The sequence below is a fragment of the Gadus macrocephalus genome, chromosome 3, assembly GCF_031168955.1.
Source record: "Gadus macrocephalus chromosome 3, ASM3116895v1".
Lineage (NCBI taxonomy): Eukaryota > Metazoa > Chordata > Actinopteri > Gadiformes > Gadidae > Gadus > Gadus macrocephalus.
Window position 1 is genome coordinate 11,176,845 of NC_082384.1, and position 13,831 is coordinate 11,190,675.

Consider the following 13,831-nt stretch of genomic DNA (forward strand, 5'->3'; position numbering starts at 1 on the left):
AGCAGTTGTTGTCATTGGTGCAGCAGTTGTGGTTGTTGGTGCAGCAGTTGTGGTTGTTGGTGCAGCAGTTGTGGTTGTTGGTGCAGCAGTTGTCGTTGTCGGTGCAGCAGTTGTTGTCGTTGGTACATTAGTTGTTGTTGTTGGTGCAGCAGTTGTCGTTGTTGGTGGAGCAGTCGTTGTCGTTGGTGCAGCAGTCGTTGTCGTTGGTGCAGCAGTCGTTGTCGTTGGTGCAGCAGTTGTTGTCGTAGGTGCAGCAGTTGTTGTCGTTGGTGCAGCAGTTGTTGTTGTAGGTGCAGCAGTTGTTGTCGTTGTTGGTGCAGCAGTCGTCGTTGGTGCAGCAGTCGTTGTCGTTGGTGCAGCAGTTGTTGTCGTAGGTGCAGCAGTTGTTGTCGTTGGTGCAGCAGTTGTTGTTGTAGGTGCAGCAGTTGTTGTCGTTGTTGGTTCAGCAGTTGTTGTGGTTGGTGCAGCAGTTGTTGTTGTTGGTGCAGCAGTTGTTGTCGTTATTGCAGCAGTTGTTGTCGTTGGTGCAGCAGTTGTCGTTGTTGGTGCAGCAGTTGTTGTTGTTATTGCAGCAGTTGTGGTTGTTATTGCAGCAGTTGTGGTTGTTGGTGCAGCAGTTGTTGTTGTCAGTGCAGCAGTTGTTGTTGTTGGTGCAGCAGTTGTCGTTGTTGGTGGAGCAGTCGTCGTCGTTGGTGCAGCAGTCGTTGGTGCAGCAGTTGTTGGTGCAGCGGTTGTTGTCGTTGGTGCAGCAGTTGTTGTCATTGGCGCAGCAGTTGTGGTTGTTGGTGCAGCAGTTGTGGTTGTTGGTGCAGCAGTTGTCGTTGTCGGTGCAGCAGTTGTTGTCGTTGGTACATTAGTTGTTGTTGTTGGTGCAGCAGTTGTCGTTGTTGGTGGAGCAGTCGTTGTCGTTGGTGCAGCAGTCGTTGTCGTTGGTGCAGCAGTCGTTGTCGTTGGTGCAGCAGTTGTTGTCGTAGGTGCAGCAGTTGTTGTCGTTGGTGCAGCAGTTGTTGTTGTAGGTGCAGCAGTTGTTGTCGTTGGTGAGGCAGTAGTGGTTGGTGCAGCAGTTGTCGTTGTTGGTGCAGCAGTTGTCGTTGTTGGTGCAGCGATTGTTGTTGTTGGTGCAGCAGTTGTCGTTGTTTGTGCAGTAGATGTAGTTGTTGGTGCAGCAGTTGTTGTGGTTGGTGCAGCAGTTGTTGTTGTTGGTGCAGCAGTTGTTGTGGTTGTTGGAGCAGTCGTCGTTGTTGGTGCAGCAGTTGTCGTTGTTGGTTCAGCAGTTGTTGTGGTTGGTGCAGCAGTTGTTGTTGTTGGTGCAGCAGTTGTTGTCGTTATTGCAGCAGTTGTTGTCGTTGGTGCAGCAGTTGTTGTTGTTGGTGCAGTAGTTGTCGTTGTTATTGCAGCAGTTGTCGTTGGTGCAGCAGTTGTCGTTGTCGTTGCAGCGGTTGTTGTTGTTGGTGCAGCAGTTGTCGTTGTTGGTGGAGCAGTCGTCGTCGTTGGTGCAGCAGTCGTTGTCGTTGGTGCAGCAGTTGTTGGTGCAGCGGTTGTTGTCGTTGGTGCAGCAGTTGTTGTCATTGGTGCAGCAGTTGTGGTTGTTGGTGCAGCAGTTGTCGTTGTCGGTGCAGCAGTTGTTGTCGTTGGTACATTAGTTGTTGTTGTTGGTGCAGCAGTTGTCGTTGTTGGTGGAGCAGTCGTTGTCGTTGGTGCAGCAGTCGTTGTCGTTGGTGCAGCAGTTGTTGTCGTTGGTGCAGCAGTTGTTGTCGTAGGTGCAGCAGTTGTTGTCGTTGGTGCAGCAGTTGTTGTTGTAGGTGCAGCAGTTGTTGTCGTTGGTGAGGCAGTAGTGGTTGGTGCAGCAGTTGTTGTTGTTGGTGCAGCTGTTGTCGTTGTTGGTGCAGCAGTTGTCGTTGTTGGTGCAGCAATTGTTGTTGTTGGTGCAGCAGTTGTCGTTGTTTGTGCAGTAGATGTAGTTGTTGATGCAGCAGTTGTTGTGGTTGGTGCAGCAGTTGTTATTGTTGGTGCAGCAGTTGTTGTTGTTGGTGCAGCAGTTGTTGTCATTATTGCAGCAGTTGTTGTCGTTGGTGCAGCAGTTGTTGTTGTTGGTGCAGCAGTTGTCGTTGTTGGTGCAGCAGTTGTCGTTGTTATTGCAGCAGTTGTCGTTGTTGTTCCTGCAGTATCCAGTCTTGTTATAATTGTTAAGACTGCAGATTTGTTGGAGGAAGAAGAATATCAGAATCATTCTTATAATTGCAATATTTATGGTTTAATGACAATAGACTATTACTTACCCAGAATGATGATTCTGATTTGGTCCATATTCTTTGGTATAAAGTATGTATCTAATACATGAGAAGGATTGTGAAATGAGTTACAAATATATTGAGTTTCCGAGTGTTCCAAAGATATCTCGAATCCAATGATAAACAAAATTTCTCTAGAATTTCATGAAATTGTCAGCAAACACATTTCTTTCCTCCTTCAAATGAGTTTGTTGGTTTTGTTTTATTGGTTCTATTTTTATGCCTATTTTAGTCTTGGAAATGATTTTCAAATCAATTATTTTTTTACAATACGTATCTTCTCGAAGATTGCCCCCTGTTGTCATTCTGTTTTCCTGCCTATTGATGTTATAAGGGTCAGTGATGAATAATGACATAAAGAGCTCCATTAATTCACCAAGTATTAGAAATAAAGAATAATGGCCACCATCCACTAGTCATATGTTCATCTAATGATGAAAACATTTCTCAAAATATAGTGTTATAATTGTTACACACAAACAAGTGCATGTGTGTATAACACATACACTTGTTTCTAATCACCTATTGTTCAAGTTCAAGTTCAAAGTACTTTATTGCCCCCCCCCCCCCCCCCCCCTCCAATTGGGAATCAATTACAATTGGAATTGAGTACAATTTGGAATGCATTGCACTTTACCCAGATGTAAATGCACGTTTACAACTGGGCCGTATTGTCTAACTGACATGATATGTATTTGTTGGTGGTAGTCAGTGAGTAGACTGGCTACCTAACCAGCCAGTATTTCAGTACCCTATTATACTATAAGATAATATTACTATATTATATTATAATACTATATTCATACTATTCTTTTCCACAACAGATATTTGCATAGAGCATGCCTCACAAGTTGCTGATAGATGGCTGTTTAATTGATTGATACACTGACATGAATCTTTTACCAACAACTATTCTGTATGTATTTGTATGCTATTTATATTCTTCATATAGGCCTACAAGAAAAATTCTAATAGACTAACCCGTTTGTTTGAATGCTCCGATGGTGTAGGGATGCTCTCACCCCAAATTATCCAACAAAATGTTTCTCGGTCTGTCGTGTCCCTGTTTCTGGGATCTATCAGCAAATAACTGAAGACAAGCGGTTGTCTTTTAACAGGACATTTTGGCACAGGTGACAAGCCAATCAGCTGATGTTACCAGGGCACCTTTCCGCGTTTTTTCCCTTTCCACCACACCCAACATACACCCAACCATTACGGGAACACACACCCATTACGGGAACACACAACTGTGAATACAAACGGCTGATGAGACACCTGGCTCTGCAATTATTTTGCATTTTGAAGTCCATAGCATTTTTCTGAGCCCCTGATTAAAACCATCTTTGTGAAGCTTTAACCCTGTTTTAACATTTCATATATATAGAACAATGTGATAATGCCCCTGCCCGTTTCGAAAAATCCAGTATAACCTGCTGATCGTCAAATCCGTCATGGTTTAACTTCTACTTCCTCTATGCTTCTACTATCTTCTGAACAACGCTATGATACACTATTCAATGCTCTGCATGACATTATGCAATGTCATGTAGCATTAGCTTATGCTACACTACGCTAGGCTAAACAATATGCTTGCTATATAATAGATTAGACTTTGTTACAAATTATGCTGCACTCCAGGATGCTACATTTTATGTTACACTCTATATTACACTGTGCGATGTTATGATATGCTATGCATTATGCCATACATACAAATACACTCCACTATGCAATGCTACACATTATGTTACACTGTATAGTACACAACAATCCGGTATCGTGCTCATGCGCACAAACGTTAATCTATTGAATCGTGTCCCAGAGCACGATTGTGCTACACAGAACGAAATGTAAACCAATGCATTCTGAACGGGAGCGTTTTTCGGACGAGAGAGAGAGAGAGAGAGAGTGTGCGCAGATAGTACAGTGCACCTCTAGTTCACCTCTTGTGTGTCAACCACCAAATCTGCCTTCTACCGGAACAAAATCAACTCCTCTGCCTCAAACCCCAGGAAACTGTTCTCCCTGTTCTCGTCCCTCCTCAACCCTCCCTCACCCCCACCTCCTTCCTGCCTCACTGCTGATGACTTTGTTACCTATTTTACCCAGAAAGTGAAGGACATTAGCTCCTCTTTTATCCCTGCCTCCATTTTTTACCTCCTCCCATCCCCTCCTCTGTCTTTACCCAATTTAGCCCTCTCACCTCTGACGAGGTCAACAGAATAATAACAACCATGCCACCACCTGCCCCCTTGACGCTATCCCCTCCTCTCTCCTCCAGGATGTCTCAAGCGAGATCCTGCAATTTCTCACCTCATTTATCAACTCCTCCCTCACTTCAGGCATTGTTCCAGCATCTTTCAAGACTGCCAGAATAAAGCCTCAACTCTTAATACCACCGATATCCAGAACTACAGACCGGTATCTCTTCTTTCATCCCTGTCTAAAACACTGGAACGTGCCGTTGCTAACCAACTGTCCTCCTATCTCTCATCTAACAACCTCCTTGACCCTCACCAGTCAGGTTTCAAGAAGGCACACTCCACTGAGACGGCTCTCTGACTGAGTCCCTCCGTGCTGCCAGAGCCTCATCCCTCTCATCGGTTCTCATTCTCCTCGACCTGTACGCAGCATTTGACACGGTGAACCACCAGATCCTCCGTGCCACTATTGCCGAACTTGGCAATCGCTGAATCTGCTCTTTCCTGGTTCACATCCTACCTGACGAACCGCACCTATCAAGTGACATGGAATAGCTCCTTGTCCAAACCTTGCACGCTTGAAACTGGTGTCCCTCAAGGCTCTGTACTGGGGCCTCTTCTGTTCTCCCTCTATACCAGATCTCTGGGCTCGGTAATTGCATCACACGGCTTTTCTTATCACTGCTATGCTGACGACACGCAGCTATTTCTCTCTTCCCCCTCATCTGATAAAACCCTGATTGCAACACGCATATCGGAATGTCTGGCAGACGTCAGCACCTGGATAACTGCCCATCACCTGAGGCTTAACCTCAACAAAACCGAGCTCCTCCTAATCCCAGGGAAAGATTGCCCACACATGGACTTACTGGTCACCGTTGAGAACGTCACTGTATCTCCATCTCCAACTGCCAGAAACCTCGATGTGGTATTGGACAATCAGTTATGCTGCACCGCAAACATCACTGCGGTGGCCCGATCCTGCAGATTTGCACTCTACAACATCTGCAGAATCCGGCCCTTCCTCACAAGGGAAGCAGCTCAGCTTCTAGTCCAATCACTGGTCGTCTCCCGCCTCGACTACTGAAACTCACTCCTGGCTGGACTTCCTGCCTCTGCGATTAAACCTTTGCAGCGCATCCAGAATGCGGCAGCGCGCCTCGTGTTCAACCTACCGAAGTTCTCCCATGTGACCCCCCTCTTCCTGGACCTCCACTGGCTCCCTGTGGTAGCTCGCATCAAATTTAAGACGATGGTACTGGCATACAAGGAAGTCGATGGAACTGCCCCTGCCTTCCTCCAAGCATTGCTAAAGCCACACCCCAGCTCGATCCCTCCGCTCAACTACCTCAGCTGGACGTCTGGTACCGCCATCGCTAAGAGCTAGCAAAGGCCGTTCAGCAAAGTCACAACTTTTCTCGGTTTTGGGACCTCAGTGGTGGAACGAGCTCCCTGCCGCTCTCAGGACCGCTGAGTCGCTCACTATCTTCGGAAAAGGACTCAAGACTCACCTGTTCAGAGTCCACATCGACACTGCATAGCCACCCTCCCCCTTCTGGCCACCATTGTACACTGTATTGTATTGTGTTGTATTGTATTGTATTATAGTACTTAACTGTGTAGCAACTGCAGTAGCTGCTATCATTGCTGTAACACGGGGAATTGGTTAGCCTAGCGATTGTTGTACTTGCACTTGGTTCTATGATCATCCTTTCTGTACCGACAGCGATATATTGATGCACTTCATATGACAAATGTTCTTATTGTAAGTCGCTTTGGATAAAAGCGTCTGCTAAATGCCCTAAATGTAAATGTAAATGTAAAAATATATGTCAATATTTTTCTAACCCTTCCAAAAACTGCAACGAACATGGATATTTTCTTCGACCACAGAAGGGGTGTGCGCAGATAGGACAGTGCACCCTCTACTTATGTATGCGTCAAAACAACAAATGCATCAAAGGGTAAATGTAGTGCATTAGAGATACTCGGATTTCCGCGTTTTGAGGAGCAGACCTCCTCAAAAATCTTTCGTTCTCACGCTCACGGAAAGTAATCTATTGAATCGTGTCCCAGAGCACGATTGTCCGACATTATTCAGGTATTATATACGTTTTTACACAAACATAAGTAGAGGGTGCATTGTACTATCTGCGCACACCCCTTCTGTGGTCGAAGAAAATATCCAAATTGAAAGGCAATGGTTTAAATTTCGTTCTGTGTAGCACAAAATAAGTGAGACAATCGTGCTCTGGGGCACGATTCAATAGATTACTTTTCGTGAGCATGAGAACAAAATGTTTTTGAGGTGGTCTGCTGCAAAAAACGGGGAAATCAGAATATCCCTAGTACACTACATTTCCCCTTTGATGCATTTATTGTTTTGACACAAACATAAGTAGAGGGTACATTGTACTACTGTCTGCGCACACCCCTTCTGAAGCCTCTCTCTCTCTCTCTCTCCGTCCCTCTCTCTCTTTCTCTCTCTCTCTCGTTTCGTCCTTTTGAAACATCTGAGAAACGCTCACGTTCAAAATGCATTGGTTTACATTTCGTTCTCTCTAGTTCTGTGCAGCACGAATAATGTCAGACAACCGTGCTCTGGGACACGATTCAATAGATTAATGTTTGTGCGCATGAGCACGAAATCGCGTGATACCGGGTTGTCCATAAATAAATGAAAATTCTTCCTTGAAACTACAGTAGACTATGATTTGCTATTTTCAACCTGTTCCTTTCCAGTCAATGTTACGTCATGTTGTCCTAGTGGCTGTGATGCCTTGCTTTACGGTAATGGTCTTAAACATTTTGAGTCAGTCAGCAAGCATTCAGCTGTCTATAATTGCTCCAGTGATTTCCTATGACCCTGAAGTTAAATTCCCACTGGACATTGTCGAGGTATCTTGCAGAGTTTAGATTGGGAATGTTTTAGGAAAGTTTCAAGGAATGGGTGTCCCGAGGCGGAACACCCTGACCAGCAGAACCACACAAAAAGGTAAAAAAATAAAGAAACTCAGTTAAAAAGGTTCATACATTAGAATGCTCTCTTTTTCTTAGTTGGTTCTTGTAAGAATTCCAAAAGCAGACTTTCAAACGAGTAGGAGCCTCTCTATTGGCTTCTTGGGGAGGCCAGTAAAGAGGACATTGTAGTAGTCATGCATTCATTTCCCAGCATCCAAACCCCTCAAAACGGACGTGGCAATTTTTCTAACATGATAATATGTCCCTGAACTACCTGAACCTCAATACTGGGAAGACGGAGCAGATAATCATTGGTCCAAAGCAAGACCAAAGAAAATTTGAATCAGTCTCGCTATGTTTTGATTGCTCGGTCATCCCGTAAAAATTCCATTGTTAAAAATCTTGGTGTCTTCTTTGACCCTTTGCTCTGTTTTGACAAACATGTGAAAAGTATAGATAGAATTGTATTCTTTCATCTGGGAAATATTGTAAAAACAGACCAATCTTATCTGCAGCAGATGCAAAAACACTTATTCGTGCATTTATGTACGGTATATCATCAATACTGGACTATTCTAATTATTTGCTCTCTGGTCTTCCTTATTATATCACGAGAGGCCTCCAGCTTGTACAGAATGCTGAAGCTAGACTATTGACGAGAATGAGAAAACTTGATCATATCACCCCTATATTCATACCGCTACACTGGCTACCAATAACTGCCAGATTGGATTTTAATGTGCTACTGCTAACCTATAAAGCCTTGCATGGATTAGCACAATCCTACCTGAAGGACCTCATCATTCCTTATAGTCCTTCTCTGCCCCTCCAGTCTTCAGGAGCTGGCCTAGCCTTCGCCTATCGAGCACCCTATCTGCAGGCCTGCATCAACTGCCATTGGGCCCTGGGGCTGAGTGTTGTAGGCCCCCTGAGAGGGGATCTTCCAATGAAGTTGTGTAAATTATTTTCAGACATTTTGCCGTTGTCTGGGCCCAGCTAGTGGCCCCCTTTTTTATTGGCTCATGATAGGCCTCTGATCTTTGTAAGCCCAAAACAAAAAATCACATTGTCTTGGGCCTACGTCGATCGGGGGGCCTATCATGAGCCAGTAATAATGAGCAGTCTACATTTCTTGCATGCACTTTTCCCATCTAATTCCTCATTCTGTCTGTTCTATCATGTTGCGGTGACCACGACTGGAGGCCTGGCCTATCACAGTGACTAAAACTGAATGCCTGGACTCTAGGGTGACCACCTGCTAAAAAGCCCAAGGGGGGACAAGGGGTATGTTTCGGGGGGACAATGGGGGACACTGCCTGGCGCGGCGGTGCCCCCACCTCACGGGCAGACTCACTGTTAGTGGTTTACCCATTTCTAGCACATACCACCTTACATGGTATATTTATAATGTCCTATTCCCCTAAACATGTGTGATTACTGATGTATGCTCAGGTATAGGCCAACCAATGTGTATTTTTTTCTAAATTAAAATTCATAATACAGATGCACTTCCACTCCCGATTTACTTTAACCACACCTTCTCACCTTTTTAATTGGAATTGGCAGTGCCTCAGACTCAGTCTCTTCCTCCATTTTTCGAATGTGTGTCTGGTATGCACGTGCGTGCGCTGTCATGACAACAACGAAAAAGTTGACAAGAACCTAGTCAGCAGTTCAACTGAGAGGTGGGTGTGGCAACAGTAGCGTGCTGAACTGTCAAGTAATGTTCGTTTGGCTACCTGGGGCTCCAGGATATAGAGAGCGACCAACTTTTTTTTGAGCAAGCATTGATTTCGCGTGACACGGTCTCAATTTGAGGGACGCATGGTTGGGCTTCAAAACACTGTGCGCGCATGCGCTACGCGTGACGGGTGGTCACCCTACTGGACTCTCCTTATTGTTAACCGGCCAGCACGCCATTACCGATTTAAAATGTTTTGCCTGTAGGCCTACATATGTGTGCAACCCTCAATGTGCAAACCTTCTCAAGATTTCTTTGTCGCTATTTCAGGGAGTTATTTCTTGCCCTCTGGGGGGCTAGGGTCTTAAGGTTGTCATAAATATTGCCCTGTTAAGCCCTTTGAGACTGTACCAGTGGTTAAGGGCTATACAAATAAAATTGAATTGAATTGAAATACAAGGCTGTGTTGGTTACCTTGCTAATGTGGGACTTTTGTCTTCAGATCAGAGTCTACGATAACACAGACACATATTGTGTTCGTTGGTCCAAGTAAGAGAATTTCAGTTTTTTCTATTGCTTTCAAGCTCAACTTATTGACAGCTGATTAACAGTAAGTGAGTGGCATTAGTATAATTTGGTTAAAGAGATATGTATAATATACAGAGAATAGTAAAGGAGCAAGTCAACTTCATTTTTACACAACCAAATGTATTCAAACGCATCCAATAGGATGGTCGATACCTGAAGGACAGGTAAGATTTCCATCTAACAAGGAAGTTATGAGTAGATCAGTTGACCTAATGTGTTTTGACATCTGCATGGTTCAGAAAGGACGTAGTTGTGCCGTTGTTTTGTTTTTCTTTTAATCACATGGTGAGCTTTGTGACGTAGAGCGTGCACAAACAGGATGGGCCACTGCTCATAATAAAAAAGATGTACTCAATAATTATAAACTATGAAGTTCCCTGTACTCTTTAGAATTTCGTCGCAAAGAGCACACCTCTTGTTCGTATTCATAGCAAAAGTTTACATGCACAATGATACAAAAGCACCAAAACAATGTACACAGGTTGATCAACTCAAATGTATCTTATCAACCTTTTATCAACCAAATTAGTAGAGCTGGGCATGTTCCACCTGTGATAATCATTGTAGGGGGTTTATGTCATTAACAAATTGTAAATCTAACGTTTACCATGAAAAAAAGGTAAAAGGTATAGCCTACCTTCTTCCGTACGTAATAATACGTGAATATTTGAAACTGACGATTGATTTTTTATTTTGCCCTTAAGCCCTTTCTATCTGTAGTTTTATTAAATGTAAGGTTTCGTTTTGTATGTTGCTTTCTTTTTATAAAGGTACCAGTGCTTGACCTTTAATGTTTATGAACGGTTACGATAATTACATGATTCATCAATAACAAAGGCTGTATCCTCAGGTCAAGTTCATAGGAGTGGCCACAGCCTATTGCCTCCACTTTAACCAGAGACTCTGAGTGACACATAAACGTCTGTGTACTATACAGTTGGAATGTCACAGAGGAACTGATGGCACGATTCCACATGAGATAGGAAATTCCTTCCTTTGTTATTTTGTGACTGCCTTTGGCACTCATAACAAACAACGTTTCAGGTGGCTAATGACGTTAGCTAGCGTCTCAAGTCTGCCTTACGTCGTCACAGTTTTGAGGAACCAGATAAAAAACCAAACCGATTGATTTTCTCAATCGCGCTCTTTCGTTTCCACTGCTGTAAGTGGCCAATCACGCTACTATGGAGGCCGAGGCTTGTACGTCACATGCCATCAACACGGAGGAGGAAAAGCTACACGTTCCACCTTATTCTTGAAAATATAAAGTTTGAGCTGTTTGTGAAATATTTTTTTATATATTCTATTGTTGCTGTAATGAAACAGAACCACCGCTTTCGGCTTATTGCTGAGTTAGCCTACCTGCTAAAAGAGTGTTAAACACATCCGTCTGCTAGCAGTAGTTACAGCACATTGCACCGTGCTACTTTGTTAATCCTGATCATTCTTAAATTGTAGCAGAGCCTGGGCCAGGAACCAAAACCTCAAGGGGCTGAGTGGCGCCTATGGAGATATTTTACGGAAGAGAATCTAATTCTAACATTTTTTTTTAGAATGGTATTTTTATTCATGCATTTCAACAGTGGCCAGTTAGGATTTGAAACGGTTACAGACACTTTTCTAGTTTACTACTGCTGGCCGAGATTGTCTTACAGATCCCCGCCAGTCCAGCAACATGATCAGTTGAGACAAATATGAAGCCGTTATCTCCCATTTCACATTGTCTGCTCTGCTATCGGACAAGGTCTGATTTTGGAGATTGACATGTTTCAGCAGTAAAGCACAGAGTTCAGTTCCTTGGACAAGGACCCCAAAGTCCCACAGAAAGACTATTTTTCTCTATTGTCCCAGATCACATCGAGCAGCATGTGGCCAGCCAGGCCAGGGAGCATACTTTTATGTAACTTTTATCTATTCAACCTCCTCTTGATTTAAACGTCACTCTCAGACAATGATTCATCTTAACCTTTGTTGGATTGAAAAAACGGACTTTATCAGTTTCAATTCATTGTGTGTGTACCAATAGGACGTGTTGAGTGATTTGATGGAAGCCATTTGGTGCCAGCCATTTTTACATTTAGCCAGTTTTCCCCTTGTTGCTGAGGGTATAAAATTGGAGAAGAAAAACCCGATTTACAAGGAAGTTGAATGGGATATAAAACAATGACAGAACAGATAATAGTTTATGTTTAGTTTTTAGTAAATTAAGGATCCCCCACAAATGAAGCTCTTTTTTAAGGCATTGTAAAGATAAAGATTCAGATCAGATGCTTGATGGTCAAGTGAACTATTGATAGTCTGTGGATGTCAGACAGTGGTAATTGAACCGGCACTGTTAACACCAGTAAAAACAACATAGACATTCACATTACAACTGCCCTTATTGAGCAGACATATGCGTACAACACAAGAGGATTATTCAAAAGCTTTTTCGTCCAACCAGTTCTGAAATATGTTTCAAGAATTGCATTGTGATGACGCAGAGACACAGATCTTTTTGCACATGGATCTATACAGCATTTAGATTGTAAATTGCTTTGGATAAAAGCCTTTGCTCAATGCCCTAAATGTAAATGCAAATTTGGCTTCCTGAACAGAAGAATTTTGTGTCTTGTCTTCCAAAAACTCTAAAAGTTCCATATGCTCTGATGGGATGGAGGTGTGTTTTGAGCTTTAAAGGGACTGTGTGACCTTTGTCATTTTTTCACTTTTAGTCTAAGTTGAGGGATATTTTATGACCTACGTTGTTTTGCCTACTTTTGGTGTGGTTTTCCAGTTTCAGCAGGAACCTTTAGCGCCTAAATCACCCCTAGTGGGAGAGGTGTGCTTCGATGCAGGCCTGAGGCGTCGCTCTGTCCTTCCCATTTGAAGTTTAAAGCACTCCAGTAGTTGGCTGTGGAAGTGGTCCTGTTAAGAAGAACACGCCATGTAGGCATTTCTACCCATTTGTTCAAAACATGAAGGACTCTGAGAGCTTCCAGAGCTTCCTGAACAGCAGAATGTTGTACCTTGTCTTTCAAAAATACCAAAAACGTCCTAATGCTCTCAGGTGACAGATGTGTATTCAGCATTAAGTTGACTGAGTGACCTCTCTCCCTTTTTCCCTAGTGGTCTACGTCAAGTGACGTTTTATGATCTGATGAAAGGTTAATGCAATATTAATGAACTTCATGAACCTAATTAACAAGCCAATGTGCCTGGTAATCATTTACTAATGGTGTTCATAAGACATTTATAGATTATTTAATAGGGTTTAGGTTAACCCTAAATCGCACAAAGTGGCGAAGGGTTATTACTTCCATTTCGCAGTTTGCTCATGTCCTTCCACTTGGTAAGTAAGTGTACTCTCAGCGGTCGGCTGGGGAAGGTGACCTTTAAAGGAGAACGTGTCATTTCTAACCATTTGTTCAAACCTAATGCCCCTGACCTGGCTCTATAACATTTAAGTATTAGTTCAGACTCAAGGTCTGATATTTGTTTAACTCACGGACTATAATTAACGTGCTTGCAACCTCCAAAGTGATGGGCAGGGGAAGTTAATGGCCCCCGGACCTGTATTTAAGCCAACACAAGTGGTCTATAAATATATATATATATTTAGATATGTCGATTTACACATAGCCTACATATAATTATGACTCTTATTGTAATAATTAAATTAGCCTAGACTATAACAGGTGGCTTGATAACACATTAAATTGGTTGAATTATAATTAATTCAATGATTAAATGAACTCATATTATTGCCGTTTATGTGGGATATCAATACAGCAATCATTTTGATTTCATCCAATTAATCTTCATTATGCATCTTTTAATACTGTATAGCTAAGGATGGAGGCTTATAATAATTTAAGGACTCATCATAATTCACTCGGTTTCTCTCAATACAGGAACACGACAGCTAAGTGGTGACCGATACAACCAAGCAAGACAGGATTTAAGGAATTGAAAATAAGGCATTTTTAGTACATTTTTCTTGTTCCTCTCCTCTCTAGTCTCAACAGTTTCATGATTAATCCAAGGCCGACCACTTTGACTCGAGGCATACTCTGACCCAAAGCAGAATAAAGCGTTCCACTTTCTAAAATGATTATACTTCCTGA